We start from the raw sequence: 19081 nt of genomic DNA on the forward strand, positions 1-19081 counted from the left end.
TTCTAAGGAGAGAGAAACAATTTAATCCTCCAAAATGTCATATTAATGACTAAAAAAAAAATTTTGGTTGAAAAGAATAAAGGCAGAAGGCGTTAGAAACTGAGCTGTTCATATCTCAATTTATGGTTCTAAACCTGATAATAATAATCTAAAAAAACCCTAGTCCTACTCATTTGAATAGATAATTTATATCATTGACATTGAAGCTAATTCTAAGAAAATTGTTCATTTACTTTTCATGTAGAGAAGCTAGCCCTGCATTCCTTAGGCATCTGTTTAAACAAAGGATGGTATCAGATCAAGGACAAAGCCAAAACTGAAGTAATTTGCTTTATATAGAAGAGGTAAATAAATATCCCACTGTACAGTGTGATTCCACTGTATGATTTCTGCCAACCTACAGCTGATTTAAGCAGCTTCCCCAATCTTAATCTATTTATTGTTTCCCCAGTCACAGTTTACTCTCTTTAGCTGTCCTAATCAGTCACTTTTAAGACCTTACTCTCAAATAGGCAAGTGAAAAAGAAAAAGAATGAATCCTATATTTCCAGGGTTTTCCCTTTAACATGGAAAATATGTATCTAAATATCTAGATTGCCATACAAACATCTGAGCACAATTAGAGGTGAGAGAGCGAGTGTTTAAGGGTAAAGAAGGGTAGCAATCTGTTAAAATGTTTGGGGTCTTTTCAATCAGAAATTATCCTAGGAATCACATAATTTTCTTTGGTACTTTGTGCATATCCTAAATTTCCGCCAAGCAGCCTTTAAAGGAGAGAGTGTCACTATTTTTTTGTTTCCTTTCAGTTCTCACATTCACAGGAAAAAATGTATCCCTATAGTGTCCATTCCATCATTATTTATAATAACTAATCCCAAGCATGCAATGCTTCCAGCTAACGAGCAACAGAGATTAAAGACAGATGTTTGCTGTAACCACAGAGTTGGCATTCATCTCATAGCAACATGTTTAATCTGTGCTGTGTGTTTACTTCTTGGTATGTTGGTTGCCAAGTAGTTGCAGTTCTCTTTTGTTGTAGTTTAAATTGAAAAAAAGGCCTCCAACTCAGACCTGTAGAATCATAGAATATCCTGAGCTGGAACAAACCCGCAAGGATCACCCAAGTGCAGCTCCTGGCCCCGCACAGGACAGCCCCAAGAATCACCCCAAGTGCCTGGGAGCATTGTCCAAAAAGTTTCTTTTAACTCTGGCAGGCTTGGTGCTCCCTGGGGAGGCCGTTCCAGTACTTGAGAACCCTCCGGGTGAAGAACTTCTTCCTAGTATCCAACCTAAACCTCTCCTGGAAAGTCCTGCTCTTCAGACATACAAGAAATGGTTTATCACAAGGACGAACCTCACAATGAGGTCTGGCATCCAGAAGCTGCTTGAGGCTGCAACTCCACAGAGATTTGATTCTGGACAAGCCTGTGATGCTTTTCAAACTGGCAAAGGGAGCTGGCATGTTTGACTTTGGAACCAGCTGCCTCTTCCACTGCAACACTTCAATTCAAGCAAGATATTGTGTTAGTCTTCTACAGCAAATGGAGAAGCAGGTGCATGTGTCCCTACTTGGAGCAAACAGGTACTCAGGGACAGTGGTTGATTTGTCTGGTTTACGTATTGCCATCTGACCAAGCAGAAGGTGGTTTGGTGCTGTGGTCTCCACCCAGAGGGTGGGTCTGTGCAATGCTGGAAGCTCAGAAACTGGTTCCTGTTGTGCTGTGTAAGCTCAAGATGGACGGGCTTACACAGCAAGACATCAGAAAGCACTAGCTAGATGTCAATATTTGGTGATATCTACCAGGAGAATGTGAAGTAAAATAAGAATAAAACAACTTGTGATTGTTTTAAAAAGCGAGCAGCAAGCAACTAAAGCAGAAATAAACAGCGCTGGCTTTAGATGAACAACAGACAAAACTGAGGTATGAAATGAGCAGAAGAAAAACATGTTATATAATGGTCCTTGACACAAAAGGAATTGTTATAAGTTGGAAAAAGAAGCTGAGAGATAAATGATTAGAGAAAACTATGAGAAAATTAAGAAATATGTTTGCTGGATTTCTAAGAAAATACAATACAAATATTAAGAAAATACAATTTTAGGGAAGCTAATTTTATCTGATGATATTGCTGAATAGGATTGTGTTGTCCTAGCAGACATCCTTCAGCTTTCTTAAGCTAGAGAAGAGAAATTGCAGTGGGATGGTAGGTGGCTTTTCAGGGGCGTTGCTGCTTTGTGGTACTAATATTGGCCATATACTAATGTAAAATTACTTCCTTTATTGGCACATTAAGTTTTCTTGAAGATCAGAAGCCGAAAGGCTCTGAAAGGAGGTCAAAGGAAAGGAAACATAGTGCTGAATTGTCTGGGGTTTTTCCACAGCTGCAACATGCCTTGGTGATGTTGAGGGAAAGACAGGAAAGGAGATTGATAGCAGATGGATATTTTATTGTTTCCATCTTTTCTTTAGTGATTTCATTCCTAGTTTTTTAACTGAGACTACCTTTTTTACTAGGTAGAAAAAAATATGTTGTTTACTTGTTTATTGGCACAGACAGGATGGGCTACCCAGAGGAGGTATTCAAATGAGCAGTGAACACCAAAAACCCACTCCACCCACAAGTGTGGGAGTGTGAAAGCGCATGTTTGTTACTCAGCCCTAAGAATCCCTTTCTGAGCTGATATTGGGAAACATTAACACACAAAAAATGGATTTAGTTGCTATGTACTAACTAGCAAGAAGTAGGTGATTGGAGAAATATCTTATCCTTGCAGAGGGCTAATTATTGATGAGTGATTACTAAAGCCACAATCAAAATAAAAGTTAAAATTTTTCTGTCTTCGTGCCCTTATACAAGGGGAGGCTCCAAGTTCCAGCACCCAGAAAAAAACAAGTCCCTGTTGTCTTTGGAACTGTGTGGGACTGCTGTGTTTGGCCCAGCAACATGTTGCACTACCATGCTACTGTGAACTGTTTGCTCTTTATTTAATGCAAAAGCACCCATGACTTTTGTGAGAGTAATATAATAATAACATAAACCTTTACAAATTAGAACAGTTATTACTTTCAAAGGGATGCTTAGGCTCCACTTTGAGATGTGCTGAATGTTAAATAGTCACTAGGGGGATGTAGGAGTTCTGGATGAAGTTAGGGTTCATCTTGAATGAGTTTTTAATCACAGGATTAAAAAGCTGCTTCATCAATAGCAATTTTTAAACTTTACCTGAACATCTTGCATTCCATGTAACATAAACTTAAATGCACTCTCCGTGGAATTTCTTTAGAAAACTTAGCTGGGCTTTTTGCCTGAACAGTTTCAGATTAGTTTTAAGCAATAGCTCTTCCAGAGATAACATCACATATGGGCCAAATTCTGAGAAATGCTTACTCCCTGAAACTACCATTCTTTGTTTCAGTGAAAAGCCTCTGAAGATCATGGTCACAAACAGAACTTCAGCAGCAATGCTCACTGCAGCCAGAGAGGGGAAGACAGTGTTTGACCTCCACCTGTGGCACATGGACAGCACCGACCAAGGGGTTGTCTTGTCCCTGACTAAAGGCAGACCTGTGGGACTGCTGAAGGCACAGGCATGAAAGATCACAGTTTGATGTTGTAATACATACAATTCCAAGAGAAACAAAACATTCAGTCGAGAGAGTTCAGCATGGTATCAGTCATTTTTAGGATTTTTAGGCATGTTTTAGTGTTCTCAAGTTCCTCACACCTATTACTTGTTTTACAGAATGGACTGTTACCTTTTAGACAAGAAATGAATTTTACCTGCAAATTTTACCTGCAACATCAAAGTACATTTACAAGCTGTCTACAGGCTCAGCTGCATTTCATTCTAAAGCATAAAAAAGAAGGATTACTGTGAAAGGACAAACCCAGGAATAATGATATAACTACCAAGAAAATGGAAAGGAGGTCTGCATTTGAAATGCTTGGCAGATAATAACAAAGAAGTCTCATGGTCTGATAGCTATGGAAATGTGTGAATTTGTGTCTGGTAAAAGCACTTAAGACTTATGAAAATGTTCATAAATCACACGTATCAGCTACAAACTAAGAAATTATTCTATTGTTCATTTTTCACTCCTGTAATTCAAGAAGAGTACCCAAGGAGCCTAGAGGAAAATGTGGAAGTTAATTCAAATATCTGAACAAGCTTGTTCCTAGTCTCTGTTTGCAGATACTAGCTCAGGGGGTTGCTTTCAATTAAAAGGTGATGTTCTGTTCTCCTTGCTTGAAGGTATCAGTTTATGTTGGCTCTGAAGAAGTTCTGCACCAGAATCTGGCAATCAGCAATTCCAGACTCCAAACTGGCACTTTTTCCTGCTGCTTTACCTATAAAGATAAATTCATTGTCTGACATTTACTGAGGATTCTTGGATGGAACAGGCACTGGAAGCAACTAATGACACTTATCTGCATTCTAGACAGATAAATTCCAGAACAGAAGGTGTATATAAAAATATTTACAGTGTTAAGCTTTTGCAAATAACATGTGATTTCTATGACAAATAAGTACACAAGAAATGTCATGATTTTGCTATTATTAATGACCAGCGATGGAGGCCAGTGGCTTTTAAAATGATGGTACATCTGACTACAAGAGAAGCGAGTTCATTTCTGCAGCACACAAACAGTGTTGATAATTCATTACCCTCCAGACTTTCAGGTACAGCGTAATTGGAATTGGATGTTTATTCCCTCTCCTACACATTGCAATATATCACAAATACATATTGCATAACGTGGCTTTGTTTCTTTTCCAGTGTTAGGTTCTTTGTTTCAATATTAATCCCATGCTGCCTTCAGCTTTCCTATCCTTCCTCCAGCCTTCTACCAGTATTAACACATTTCTTCTCTTGTAGCTTTTCAGTTATACATTAAAAATAATCCAAGGGGTTTTAACACCCATATTAAATGTATGCAACACTTATGTTGTCTTAGCAATATATATCACAGTCTTGGTAAGATGTATCTAATGGGAATAAGTAAAACTCATCATTAATTTCTCATGCACCTATATCCAATCTTGCATAAAGTAGAATGAAATATTATATATGGAAAAGAAGGAAAGGAAAGCCTGGGTTATGGCACATGCATAAAAAAGTATTGATTTGGTCTTGATTAAAAGCCTCAAATAATTCCTATGTTTTGTGAGGCCTTGTCTAGACCAAGATTATTAAACTTTGAAGGTTTTAGTTTCCAATTTATCTGTTGGTAGATGCTGTACTATTTATGTCAAGGGCTTAGTGATTCTTCCAGATCCCAATGTCCTTCCTAACATTTCCTCAATGAGAAGTCCTGAAAGAAAAGGCTTTAAAGAAATTTATTTTCTATCTTGAGGTTTTACTCTTGGTAAAATATTTTATTAATATATTACTCTCTCTGAAATCCCAAGGAAATATCCTGGTGACTTCTATGAGAGCTGACTTGAAATTTTCCTTTGGTTTACATACCCTTGAGTAAATTTCTGTTGCATTTTATTTCAAATACTATAAACATCTTTAAAAACTTATGTCTATGCATAGTGTAGATGGCAGAGTAATGATTTCTTTTATTCTTTCTGTCTTAAGATAATGGCATGGTTAGAGTTTTTGGGCTATCTTATTACTGTAGGTTTCTGTCATAGAGTAAGCAACTTAGATCATTACAAATAATTTCATAAGCAGATATTCTGCCACACTTTAAAGGATAACTGGCTCAGGAAAAAAAAAAGGGAACAAAAAGGCATTTTATACTCTTGTTCCCTGCAAAGAATACTACATATTAGCCTTTAGTTTTTATTGAATTAAAAATCCTCTATTGTTTCTTCCTTTTCTCAAAAAGAATGAAGTACCCAAAGTTGTCTTCTTTCTCTTGGCTTTGTTGATGTGAGGTTTATAATCAGCATTAGTCTGGAGTTCTGCATGGAAAATTACTTTTCTATTTTGGAAATATTTTGTAAGGGTAGCTACAATACTTTTAACATCATATACACCCAGAAAAAGCTTCAAGGGTATAGAACCTTACACCCTTTGGTGTAAAGGACCATGGCATAAAGGACCTTCTTTATATACCTTGCTAGTACACAGCAATCACCAGCTCAGGTTTACAGTGAAGAGCAGTAAATCACTCACCACCATCTTGCCAACAGCCCGTTTTTCTCATTTATTTGACACTATTTTCCTTGGGCCTTGAAGGGACTCTAACAACTCAGTGATTAAGACACCTGAATAAAATTGAGTAGCCTATGATTCCTACCAAATCAAGGTAATGTAAGAGTTCTTTCTGTCCTTTAACTTTCACAACGATGGGAAAAAAACTGGGTAATTACATAAGGATCAGAAAAAAGCTATCAAATACCCAGCAAGAATATTTTAAAAAATGGGAATATAAGAGGAACACAAGAAATATTATTATTTTTGAATGAATAACCCTACACATCTTTGAAACATGAATTCTTTCACAGTTAATAAAGCTAGAAAAGATACCACGTCCTGTTGTCCACGCCTCCTAACTGGCTCCATATCACATTTTCTAATGTGTATAAACCTCTGTCACAAAACCTGTCCCAAAAGAGGGGGTTTTTTTGTCAAATCAAAGTTAAAATTCAGGTAATACAATGTTGTACAGCTGCCTTCAAGAGCCCAGCACCTGCTCTGATGATCTGACCAACAGTTGCCCTGTTAGTTGCTGTTAAGTTTACAGATGATAAGGCGACTCATTGTCAGGCTTCAATGATGTCCTTCCCTTGGCTGAAATACAGACGTTCTTTAGTGGTTATGTTCTCCTAAGGTCATTAAGACCAATGTGGGGATGTGATATTTGTTTACAATGTGGTAATTTACAGTTCTCTGGTAAGGTAAGGCAAATTTTAAATGGGGATGTATATTGTGCCACCATGACAATATTAAGAGGGCTAGAAATTAACTATGAAATTGGGAAATTTCCCTGCCATTGTTTCTTCCTAAAAAGATGAATGAATGAATGAATTAAAGTTGCTGTGGTTTCTTGTTTAACGTTCTTGCAGAATAATGCCGGGTAGCTTTGGTCTGTGTGAGGGTTCACTGTGAGACAGTGAAACTTCTCAGAATTTGTAATTGGTGAAACCTTTTAATCTTTGTTCTTTCTAGTAACTCTTTTCTGGTAAATCAGTGCAAGGGATTAATATTTATTCTTTGACGCTGGCATAGCTCCAGATCTAAATGAATACTGATTCCATTGCTGTTGCTCATCCTCTATTATCTCCATTTAGTCATTGCCATCTGTTTGCATGACTGATGTTTGCAGCCTCATGAGAACAATAAAACCAAACCATTCATGTGGGAGCAGGGTGCAAGCAAGACAGCTGGAGAGGGACTTTTTACAAGGGCACAAAGTGACAGGACAGGAAGGAATGGTTTCAGACTGAAAAAGGGCAGGTGTTGATGAGATACTTTACTGTGAGGGTGGTAAAACACCGGAACGCGTCGCCAGAGAAGTTGCGGATGCCCCATCCCTGCAATTGTTCCAGGCCAGGTTTGATGGGGCTTTGGGCAATCTGATCTAGTCCCCGCCCGTGGCAATGGGGTTGGACCTTGATGATTTTGAAGGTCTCTTCCAAGCCAAACCATTCTGTGTGTTTATGAGGAAGTCTTCCATCATCCCCATATCACCATTGGCCAATCAGAGCTCAAATCAGTTCAGCAGTTTAATTACCTGGGTAGCCTCATCTCCTCAGATGGTGAGATTGACGGAGAGACAGACAACAGGTTGGCAAAGGCATACAGTGCTTTTGGAAAGCTTCATAAAAGAGTTTTGAGAAATAAACACCTGAAGAAAAGTACCAAGATCAGTGTTTACAGAGCCATAGTGCTGTCTGCTCTCTTATATGGATCTGAATCATGGGTCATCTACTGCCACCACCTGCGTCTCCTAGAACGCTTCCATCAATGCTGTCTCCGCACAATCCTAAACATCCACTGGTCAGATTATGTGACCAATACATCTGTTCTAGAACAAGCAGCAGTCACAAGTATTGAGGTCATGTTGCTGAGAACGCAGCTGCGCTGGGCAGGGCACGTCTCAAGGATGAAGGACCAACCACTGCCTCCCTAAGATCTTGCTTTATGGTGAACTTGCCACCGGCTACCGCAAGAGTGGAGCCCCGAAGAAAAGATACAAGGACTCCCTGAAACAACATCTCAACCTTGGCCATATTGATCAACAGAACTGGTCTACTCTGGCCTCCAATCGGGAGGTCTGGAGACACACCATCTGTAACACTGCTGATGCCTTTGAGAACACACACAGGATCACTCTTGAGGAGAAAAGACAATGCAGAAAGAATCGTGCCCTGCAGAATTTACCACCTAAGGAGTCTTTCTGCTGTGCCTTTTGCAACCGGACGTACCTGTCTCATGTTGGCCTCTTTAGCCACCAACGTGCTTGTAACAAACGTGGGTAGAGCCCTTCCCAAATCTTCGTTCACGAAGCCCGGCCATGATGATGATGATTAGTTCTCTTGAGTATCTTCTTCTCATTTCTCCTGTGCCTGGTTCTTTGCTCAACTTCTCTGCAACATGCAGGTGTGAGAGCCCCAGGAATGACCTGCTTTTGTCCACTTCAGATTCTGGGGCACCCAGACAACAGAGGAAGTCACTGTGTTGTTCTTTTTGCTCCCAGACTTTTGCTACTTGATCACACCAATGAACAAATACGAGGAAGAGGCCCTAATGCTAGAATTCAAATATTTTTGGTCTACTTTTCCTCTCAGATAATATCTTCATTCCATCTCTAGGTTGTCACTGTTGATAGGAAAAAAAAAATGACTGTAGAAGAAAAAAAATATCACATTTTCTTCCGTTCCCTTAAAATACTATGCACCAAATTTAAGTTGGAAAAAGGTTTGCTCTACATTCCTTCTATTTAAGCATTGCAGTACAGATTATGTCAAGAATATATCACACAAGAAATAGAAAGCTTCCTATGTACTGAGTATTTTTTTCTTGTATTATAAAATGTCTCACTTCCTTCAGGAAAAACATTTGCATGCAGAAGGGATTTTGAAAAATGTCCTTTCCTAAATAATGTATTCTATACATATAATTTTATTGCACTTCAAAAGGTACAACTTGATTTCGGACAAAATCTAGCCTGACTTCATCAAGCATACTTGACTTTTGAAAACACAGTAAGTAAAAAACCACCCCTGTATAATATTTTATTTTTAACTTGCTCTGATGAAGAATCTGCTATGGTACTGGTAAAGAATTTTGAAGTGCCCTTACTTTTTCTTGCTTTCTTCATCACTTTTGGAAAAACTCATAAGGTGTGTTTCAATAGCCGAAATATTTTCTGTTTGTGTAGTGTGTGCTCTGCTCTGCAGGCTACAGCTAATCAAATTGTATAATCAAAATCAAACCAGGACACTTACTGAACAAGTCTGAGTACTTGTTTATGACATCCAACAAAGACCAGCTTTGGATGTATGTTCTGGAATGCCAAACAGATAAAGATGCTTTCTGACACTGAAAAGAATTGCAGTTTTGCCTAAGGAAGCAGCACGTGAACTGCCAATGTTGCTTTAAAAACCAACCACACGAACATGAAAAATAAGCAAACAAGGTCTAAATGTCTAACACAATATTCTAGATCAATTTGTGTCTGTATTTCCGAGAAAATACTAAAAAACAAGGTTCTTGATAGCAGTTTACTTTTACCTTTCCTCAGCATTTTCACAGAATTCATAGATTATCTCTCTTCCCATCCTTCCTGTCACTTTTTTTGACAGGGACAAATGGCTGAAGAGATGGATGCAATGCAGTTGTCATCTCCAACAAAATGCTGCAGAAGGGTGTATGGGAATAGCTGTCAGTAACAACAACAGTTAAAAAAATCCCTTTATTTATATTGCCCAGCCATGGATCATCGATAAATGAAACGTGTTTTGTCCAGATTCATTAGACATTCATTCAATTCCCTTAATATTGCAGTAAATAGAGGTTTAGTGGGGTATTTTTTTGCTTGTTTGTTTGTTTATTTGTTTCCCCTCTCCTCCTCCCAGGTGTTTAAAATTTAATATCTGCATGCTGAAAACAATTCCTGGCAGTGGTGTTATTTAGAATATAGTGCTCAAACAATTTCCTCAAGTGTTTTGCATTTTCCTTTCATTTCAGAATTTCACTTCTATTTGTCTTTTGAAATGTAGCTGGTATGATTCTACCAACTTTACACATGATGATCTTTTACAATTGTTTCCATAGCCTATTCATTTCCTAGTAAAGTTTACAAAATAACTCTGACACTGTATAAAAAGTTAACATTTGTTTCCTTTACATGAGAGAACCAACTGATGAGAAATTTCAGATTTCTAATAAAGTCTAGAGTAGATAAACTTACTACTAATGTGCTTTGGGTTTGTGTACCTATTTTGGAGGGCTTTTTAAATTCTGTCTTAGTTATGAATGGAAAGGCAGCCACACCAATTAAATTCTTACATAATTCGTATCTATGCATGTCATTATCTAGAGCTTACTGATTTAAAAAGCTGCCTGCTCTTGACTTCTACCCTTCATTTTCTTCTGTCATGATTTTCTGACTCTGATCTGTAAATTGCCACCCTGAACCCTTTTCCATCTTGTCTTTAAAACAAGAATACGCCTCCTGCACACAAAGCACCTTTGCTTTGATTTCAGTGACATGTTTTGTTCTACTCTCTAAATGGCCATTCTTGAGGTTTGTCTATTGATTAATGAAAAATGAAAGGCATCTTTCATGTGCTGTGAAAAAAAATCAGGCAGGGGAATGACAGATGAGTTTCCTGCCTTTCCAGAGACAGTACATGGCCCCTCACTGGCAGTATCATGGCAGAAGGCCACCAGGAATAAAAGAAACATGGCAGACACGAATTCCTAGCCTTTCTACAGGAAATATTTAGTCCCTAAATTGCACTTAGCATGACTGTTGTTAAGATATATTGATCAACGCTCTTCTGGTGTTTCTAAAGCACATTTTAATTGGGATTGCACACCACACACATTATCTTCAAAGCATGATGTTACACATCTGTACCCTACGAAAATACTTCACTGTGGATTTAACCCAGACCCGTGGAAGCGCGTCCGTCATCTTTTCCCCGAAAGATGTTTCCTCGAGGAACGCAGAGCTACTAAATCGCATTCCTCACTTTCTCGAGTACTGCCTACTCTTCGTGTGTTTGGTTGTTTTTTTGGGTGTTTTTTTTTTTTTTCTTGGTTTTTTTTTTCCCCCCTCCTCTCTTTTCTTCGCTTCACCAGACCCGGCTCGGACGCCGGGGGAGCCCGGGAGCGGCGGCGGGAGGCAGGGGGAGCCCGGGAGCAGCGGCGGCGGCCCGGCCCGGCCCGGCGAGCCCGGCAGGCAGGCGGGTCCCCCCCGCCCTCCTCGCTGACGTCAGGAAACTTTCTCCGCGGCTGGGGCCGGAGCGGGCGCCGGGAACCGGCACGGCGGCGGGACGGGCTCCATCCATCCCTGCATCCATCCATCCATCCCGCGGCAGGTACGCGGAGACGGGAGCGGCCCGGGGAGGGACACGCCGCCCGTTGCCCGCGGGTGCCGAAGAGCGGCTGGAGGGGAGGGAGGGAGGGAGAGGGGGAAAAAGGGAGGGGGGTCTGAGCGCCTGTTGATCGCTGCCCCGGGCTCCGCCGCTGCCGCCGGCGGGGAACTTGTCGGCGGAGGTGGGCGCGAGTGAGGCGGTCCGTGCCCGGCGCTGGTGGCTCGGGGGTCCCGCAGCTCCCGGCTCACCTGCGGGGCCGGCCGGTGTCGGGGCCACCCCGCGCTCCCGGACCGAGGGTGCGGGGCGGGCACCGCCGCGTCCTCAACTTCGTGCGGGGGTCTGGGACACACGGGCTCTGTGAATCGCGAGGAGCTGCGAATAACGAGATGCTTTTCGTTCTGTGTTGTTTTTCCTCCCCGTCGTAGTAAGTACAGTAAAGCCATTATCCGAGCGGGGGTTTTGTTTTCCCGCAGAGGCTCCGCCGTGGCAGCCCCGCGGGGTGGGGCGGTAGCCGAGCTCGCCGCCGGAGCCGGGGAGCGCTCGCTTCTTGTACGAGGGAGGATCTTGGGCTCGTAGGCAAACCCAAACCACCGAGTTAATTTTAACTCCGCGTGTGTCGGGAGGGTGGAGTGCTGGAGGAGTTTTGCCGGATCATCATGTGAACAGAGAGAGCTGAAATCTGAGCAAGGACTGACTGCAGCCGCTGGCTTGGAGTCGGGGGAGGGAGATTCAGGGAGAAATCCTCAGTTTGAGGGGGTCTGGAAGTTGTATGACAACCGGAGGAACACGGAAAAGTGTGTTGCTCATTTAATTTCACCGTCCTTGTATTTCATTGAAGGGCACCGAGAGTCAATCAAGGGCCCGTAAAGGTTAATTGTATTCTTCCTACAAAGGAATTGGCCCCTTTCCGAAGAACTAAATGTCTGGGGTCTTTTTTGAACTTAAGATACTAATTAGATTTCTAATTTAAATACCATGCAACTTTTTAACTTTTCAGTTCCATCGCAGTTGCAAGTTTTTAAAAAGTCATCTTTATGGTAATAGAAAGTTATCCTAACTAAAAAGATTAGTTAAAAAAACTAATAAACTGGAAAGTGAGGCATGCATGAGGATGATTATGAAGGTGCTTTAAAAGTGTTTAGATTCATATAAAATGTTTTAGCAATATATGTGGTCTATTCAGTAAAAATATGAATAAGCATCCGTATTTATGTAATGTGTGAATACTGATTAACATCTCCTTTTCTGTGATTTTCTTCCCCTGCATGTTAGACCAAGGCAAAACTTGAGTTATACTTTTCAGTTTTTGTAGCGATAAGCGGAACTTCAGAGCTAATTATGATGTTAATCAAAATAAGAAAAAAATAATAATTCACCTCAGGGGAGAATTTTTTTTTTTTTTGAAGGCCAAGCTTCTGTTTTTATGGCATTTTCAAAACAAACAGTAAATTTTACCTTGTAATTGTAGGTTTACTTGATTGCTTTGTCATGTAATAGTATGTCAGATACAACTTCAAATATTTGGAGGTTATCCACATGAACTGAGAGAAAGGAACAACAAAACAGTGAGCAAATAATTCCATTATTATTAGCCATATGCTGTTTGGGATGCATTTTATTTTTAAGTGCACAGATGCGTTAGTGATTATAGGTCTCATTAAAGGCATATATTTACGTGAATAGTTTGAATAAACAGAGTGATTTAAGGATTAAAAGCCTAGGAATTATGATACAGTGTTGAAGGATGTGAGGGAGCAGTTCTGTTGGTGCTTTTAGCAGAGCTACAGTGGCAGAAAAAGCAGGGAAAAGAAATAAGCAGAAACAAGTGGGAATCCAGTTGCCTTAGAGGTTGGGATAATGTGATCCAGCTCACTTTGGGTGTGTCTTGGGAGTGATAAGTACAGAAATTAAAGTCATTCCAACAGTAAACTACACTATCATGTTCTGTGTAAAACATTTTAAATCTCGTGGGAAAATACAAACCAGAAAGGAGGAAGATGCAGTTAACAGGAGTGGACAGTGAGAGTAGTATTTTTGTACAAACTAGTGGTTGGTACAACCTCCTTAGTCTTTGCAGACAACTTTGTCATCTCTTTGGGAGTTTTTTTAGAGTTCAAAGACTGTGCACCTACTGTTCTGCAAAACACTCACCTGATGTGATGTTTCAGAATTTCCTTTACGAGCTCGTTAAAGTAATTTGTTAGTCTCTTGCCTGTAGACAAGGTTACATTTGGGGTTCAATAGCAATGAGTCTGTCAGGGTGTGTTCATGCAATGTTTGTAAACATTACTGGATGCTCTTAAAGTCATAATCAAGGAACTTATATGAAGAACTTGAGAGGTCAAACACAATAAACTGGAATTTGTATTATGATTATAGAATTAGTTCTTCTTTTGAGATAATCTCTCAAGAGTGTATTGTTTGAACATGTCATAAGAAATTAATTAGAACTACCGGCTGAAATAATTAAACAACAACTTCAGCTTGAACTGGGGGAGTAACATAGCTTAGAAGAGAACAGAACCACTTTATATTTGAATTGTGGTCATACTAATATAACCTGTGGCAGGATTCTGATTCTGTCAGTTTTTTCAAGAGAGCGAGTAGAGCACTGAGAGCTGAAAAGTCCACCAGGTTCACTTCACAGAAGTTGAAGCTCCCTTAGAATTTTCAGTTATTATCAACAGTGGAATGCATGGCAGAAGATAAGGGTGTGTTTCAGCTCTTAAGACAAAAAATCGTGAATTAATGACTTAACAGAGTTGTTGCATAAGAATATGCTAATTGGGCACAAATAAACATTTTCCCTATCACCTTTTTTGCCTTACTCTAATCTGATTTTTGAAGGGATAAGCTCCTTTAGAGAATCAGGCTCTATCCCAGAAAAGAGCAAATAATACTGCCCCTGTTAGAACACACAGTGCCTCTGCATAGATACCTAACAACGTTCTCTTTGCTTCTCTTACCTTCAATATGTAACTTTTCATACAGATATATCTGCTAATATCTTTGTTCTAGTGGAAGTAATTTTCTTCCTAGCATGACCTAAATCCCTGAGATCAGAACCTTGGCTTTCTTTATGCAGTTTGTTTTGCTACTCCACTGTTGGTCCTTTCCTGAACGTGCCCCATGACTTCGATGCCATGTCGAGCTGTTCTGTGGATTTGCTTTTGTGGGATGGCCAACCCTTATCATTGAATGTGTTACTGTAATCTGGGTTTACACTCATGGCTTATGATGGTCAGGGGCTGGAGGAAGAAGGTAATACATTTATTAATTATTTGTCATTTTGTGGTCTCTCCTCAAGGCACAGAACTGTGACCTGGCAGGAATGGCAGAGTGTATTGCTACTGAGTTACTGCCCACCTTTTCTTAGATGTGCAAGTGCAGACCTTGTCTGGGCCATTCTGTTTGCCCAAGGGCACTGAAAGAACTCTGGGAATGGTCAGTAGTAGCTCTTAAGTCTTAAAAAAGGCTTTTTCTTGAGCGTTTTAATGCACTTAAAAAGGTGGGGTTTTCAACACAGGCTGCAGCTCCACCCCATCCAATGAGCAGACAGTCCTCAGGAATGCCTCCTCTTGCCATATGGTTTTAAAACGTGTTTGTTACACTAAATTGAATTTGAAGAGAAGGAAGGGGTGTTACCACATAGATTTTATCCAGGATTTCAATGGAGAATTTATCAGCTGGAAGGTCATCGTGAAATCCCAGGAAAGAATTTAGACTTCCATTCCTCTCTCCCTCTGCCTGTGTAAGCAGATGTTCTAATCGTCCAAACTAGATGTTCTAATCATACAAGAGGGTGCTCTGGATTAAAATATGATCATTTCCTCAGGTTGAAATGAGTTACTTTTCTGACATGTAACTAAGTATTAGGCAAAGAAAGAAAGAAATGTAGAATTTTGTAGCTGAAGGACACGAACATTTCTGTACAACAGACAACAGCTGGGTTCCTGACAGCCATCTGAGTAGTTTTCACTGGAGCAAGAAGCAGAACTTGAGCTTTGGAACACCTATGGTTTCATACAGGCTGCTTGATAATTTGGCAGAAAGTACTGGAAAGCCCCTGGGTTAAGATGCTGGATTTCTCTAACTTCTGTAAAATTCTTTTCTGTTTTAAAGAAAGCCATTGAGAAATTCTGTTTGTTATTTTAATTCCAGAGTTTAACTTATTCAGCTTATTAGTATAAACTCACTTGGTTAGTACTGCTTTTATTTTATGTCTCACTTGGAGTTTGCATATTCTGGTTTTATTCTGAGAACTGAGCAAGGTTTTCTCCATTTTCTATTTCACAAGCAGTTATAAAGATTCAGAAACATCTGTGCAACCAAATGTTTTTCCATGCATTCTGTCAGCAATACCTGATCAACACCATTGCCTTGCATGACTGTGTACAAGAGTAACTTGGTAAACAATTCTCTTAATAAGGCACTGGTTGGAGCAGAGACTGCAGCTGGCTCATCTTACTGGTTTTTAGCTCTATGGAATAAGTTGTTAGAATTAATTTTGGTTTTTTTTTTTGCTTTTTGGTTCTGTAACCGTAAATTAGAACCATAATCTGTGGAAATTCTTTAAACTTTCTGGTAATTACTGTGCTGTAGAGATACCTGAGCAGTGCAAGTAAAGAGTACTTTTTATCTTTTAAAAATGTGACTTCTGAGGCAAATCTTTTGGCATTAAAAGTGTCTGATGGCTATTTCTAGTTTGCTTTATTGCTTTAGTGGAGATGGGTATGTGGGTATTCCAGTACTTGGGAATAGATATGGGTAGAGGAGACTAATCTCCAAGGTGCTTCAGTCTTCTCATATTCCTTAAATAACATGAAAACTGTAAAACTGCATGCAAATTCCTACTTATTATTTTTTAGATAGAATGAAATAGTTTTTTGAGGACTGCTGAATTCTCTGGAACTGTTCAAGATCTTCAATGTGATTTTTTTATTCTTTCTCTGCTCTCTCCATCCCTGTAGTTTTAACGGGAGCAATCTTGGACAAAGGCAAAATGCAAAAATACCACAATGTGCAAAACAGGATCCTGGCTGGTACCTGCTATGACATTTAATATTCTATTCTGCTTCTATTTTTGTCCTTTTAAATGCAGATCTTAGATCTTCAGTTTCTTCCAGGCAGGATGGGCCATTAGGAACTTAAAACATTGTGCTTAAACTTTCCGGGAAGCTCTAAATCTGTGTAGCACTTACAAGTATTTTTTTTCAGAGTTCTCAGCAGCCTATGCAAAATCAAACTTTGCGTTAGAGGAAAGCCTGGGATGAGACTGCTGCTGCCATGGGGAGAGATGTCAGGAAGAGAAGTGGTTGTCCATTCTCACCTCAGTCTTTGGCAGGCAGCTGTTGTGTTAGTGCTGGCAGTTTATATCTGCTGCTCAGTGTAATTATTGCTTTTCCTATGCATACAGGCACTCCTGATATTAAGGAATGTATTTTCTCTTTTATCAGATTGAGAGCTTTTATTTTCTTTTTTTCATGAATGTGTACATCTTTTAAAGAAGGTATCTCTTGAAACAGCAGCACTTTTTTTCTTAATCTGTTGTGAAATCTTCTGGAACCTGTAACTGAAGTGAGGTAATGAGCCTAGATAAAGGACTGTGTTCCCAATAAAAAAAAATGATTTTTCCTGCAGTCACATCTCAAAATGTTGTTTGGAACAGCAATCATTTTTGCATGCCAGTTACATTAGGAGTTGTTTAAAAGAGTTTTTTGTGTCCTCAAACCTATTTTTTTAACATTTTTCCAGACCATCTTTCCAAATGCCTTGCTGTGCAGATATGTGCTGTCTCTTAATGCTTTCTCCCTACATACTGTGTTGGCAACTGTATGCATTCAGAGATCATGAGTCAGGCTCCCTAAGAAAAAAAACAAAAAATAATGAGATTTAAAATAATATAAGCTTTGTCTTCCTGGAATATTTAGTATTGTTTTCCTTCTTCAAAGCTTTTCCTTTTTACAGGTATAGACTTTTTAACCTGAGCTCAAAATTTCAGGACTTGGACTTCCAAGAAAAAGTGTCTTGTGAGACTTGCCCTAAAATGGTGACTGATGACACCACTGTGTCTGAGCTTCTGCTGGTACATGCTTCAGTCTTAAATGAGAAAAATAGTAGTCAAAAGGTTTCATTTTCATCTATGTTTATGTTCAGATGCAACAAAGAGGCTGTTGCTGATGGTTCCAGCTGCTGGTTCATGGGCTGAAGTCAAAGGAGGTTCAGTGCTGGAGCTGAAAATCCTAGCTGATAGCAGGTTTCTTTTATCTGCTTTCCAACTGCTAAGGTGGTAGAACCATCCTTTCCAAAGCTTTGGACAGTTGGGATTAAGGCTGAATGGTGATTTCACGTTGCAGGGTATGGTGTGCACAAGTCATACCTGGTTTAGAGTGACTTTAGTTAAGGTAACGTGAAGAAAACTTGTTCAAACAGGGTAAAAAGTAACAATGAGAGGTGAAGTGGATATGGTATTAATATAATGCTGAGTTTTTACTCGGGACAGAAAATAGCAGCAGGGGACTGTGTGTGTAGCCAGCAGAAAATCTGAGACACTGACCCCCACCATTGTGCCCCTTAATCTCTCTCACATGTGTGAGCTTTAAAGCTGAGCCTACTGTGGATTTGTAAACACAAAGGTCTTTAACATCTGAGATTAGGGCAATCTTTTTCTCGATTCAAGCAGTCTAAAAACTGCATTACTAATTCTGTAAGTTATATGTTGCATTAATATTCAGTGTATCATGTTGTGCAAATGGAAGAAATTCTTCTTGAAAAAACTGTGCAGCTGGAGCTGTTACTAATTATCTAATATTCTGTACTATATAGTAATTGCACTTAATTGTTTGCTTTTGCTGTGTTTTATGGTGTGAAATGCAGCATGCCAACACTGCTGAACTGCAACTTTAGTGTGTATAATGCTAATACTCTTGAAAGAGATAATTCCCAGATTTCACCTGACTGGATGAAATGGCTCGTGTGTAACTACCAATGCAGTGCTTTATACATCTTCATGTAATGGAACTTTGTAGTTGTTTTTTCTCAGTACCAGGTTGTTTTTGTCTTCGCACATGTTTTCGTGCAGTGTGTTGGTACTGGTAACCTAAAGGCAACACACAAAAGGGGCTGGGCCAATGTGGCTGGGAAAGTCGTGTGTAAAATAATATTTTCTTACACAGCCACTTAAAACTGTTAGTATGTTAGTTGTTAAAATTCTCATTAAATTGCTTGCTGTCTTATACTTTAATGCAGCTCTCCAAAGCTACGTTTGCTTTTTATTCTTTTAAAAAGCATATAAGTTTATTTTTTTTTGGAAGACCAAAAGAACTCCTAGTAGAAGCATTCCAACTTGTAAAAATTATTCTCTAGCCTTCCCTCCCATGCTGTGATGGGAGCTCTATTTCTGCATTAGTCTCAACAGGTTTAAAGTCATACTTCTTAAAAAAACAGCCAGTCTGGTAGAGGGCATTTGGGAACTTCATAGTTCCCAGCTTCAGTTCTCTCAAAGACTATTGCTTCTGCACTGAAAGACAGCAGAAGGTACAAGCTGCCTTCTAACCTGGCCATCCTGGCTTGCCA

General features: G+C 39.6%; 1 protein-coding gene across 6 annotated transcripts in view; it reads left to right on the forward strand.

The window, feature by feature from the left end:
* Positions 1 to 11443: 11443 nt before the first annotated feature.
* The window catches only part of GULP1 (GULP PTB domain containing engulfment adaptor 1), a 155006-nt gene continuing 147368 nt past the window's right edge, over positions 11444 to 19081 (forward strand). The window contains exon 1 of one of the 6 annotated variants that reach the window (XM_032692805.1): positions 11444 to 11509. The gene's annotated coding sequence lies outside the window, so the exon portion shown is untranslated. The remainder of the gene's footprint in view (positions 11510 to 19081) is intronic. The other 5 variants (XM_032692803.1, XM_032692804.1, XM_032692806.1 and 2 more) reach the window with 5 other exon arrangements.

This window comes from Chiroxiphia lanceolata, chromosome 7 (genome assembly GCF_009829145.1).
Source record: "Chiroxiphia lanceolata isolate bChiLan1 chromosome 7, bChiLan1.pri, whole genome shotgun sequence".
Classification (NCBI taxonomy): domain Eukaryota; kingdom Metazoa; phylum Chordata; class Aves; order Passeriformes; family Pipridae; genus Chiroxiphia; species Chiroxiphia lanceolata.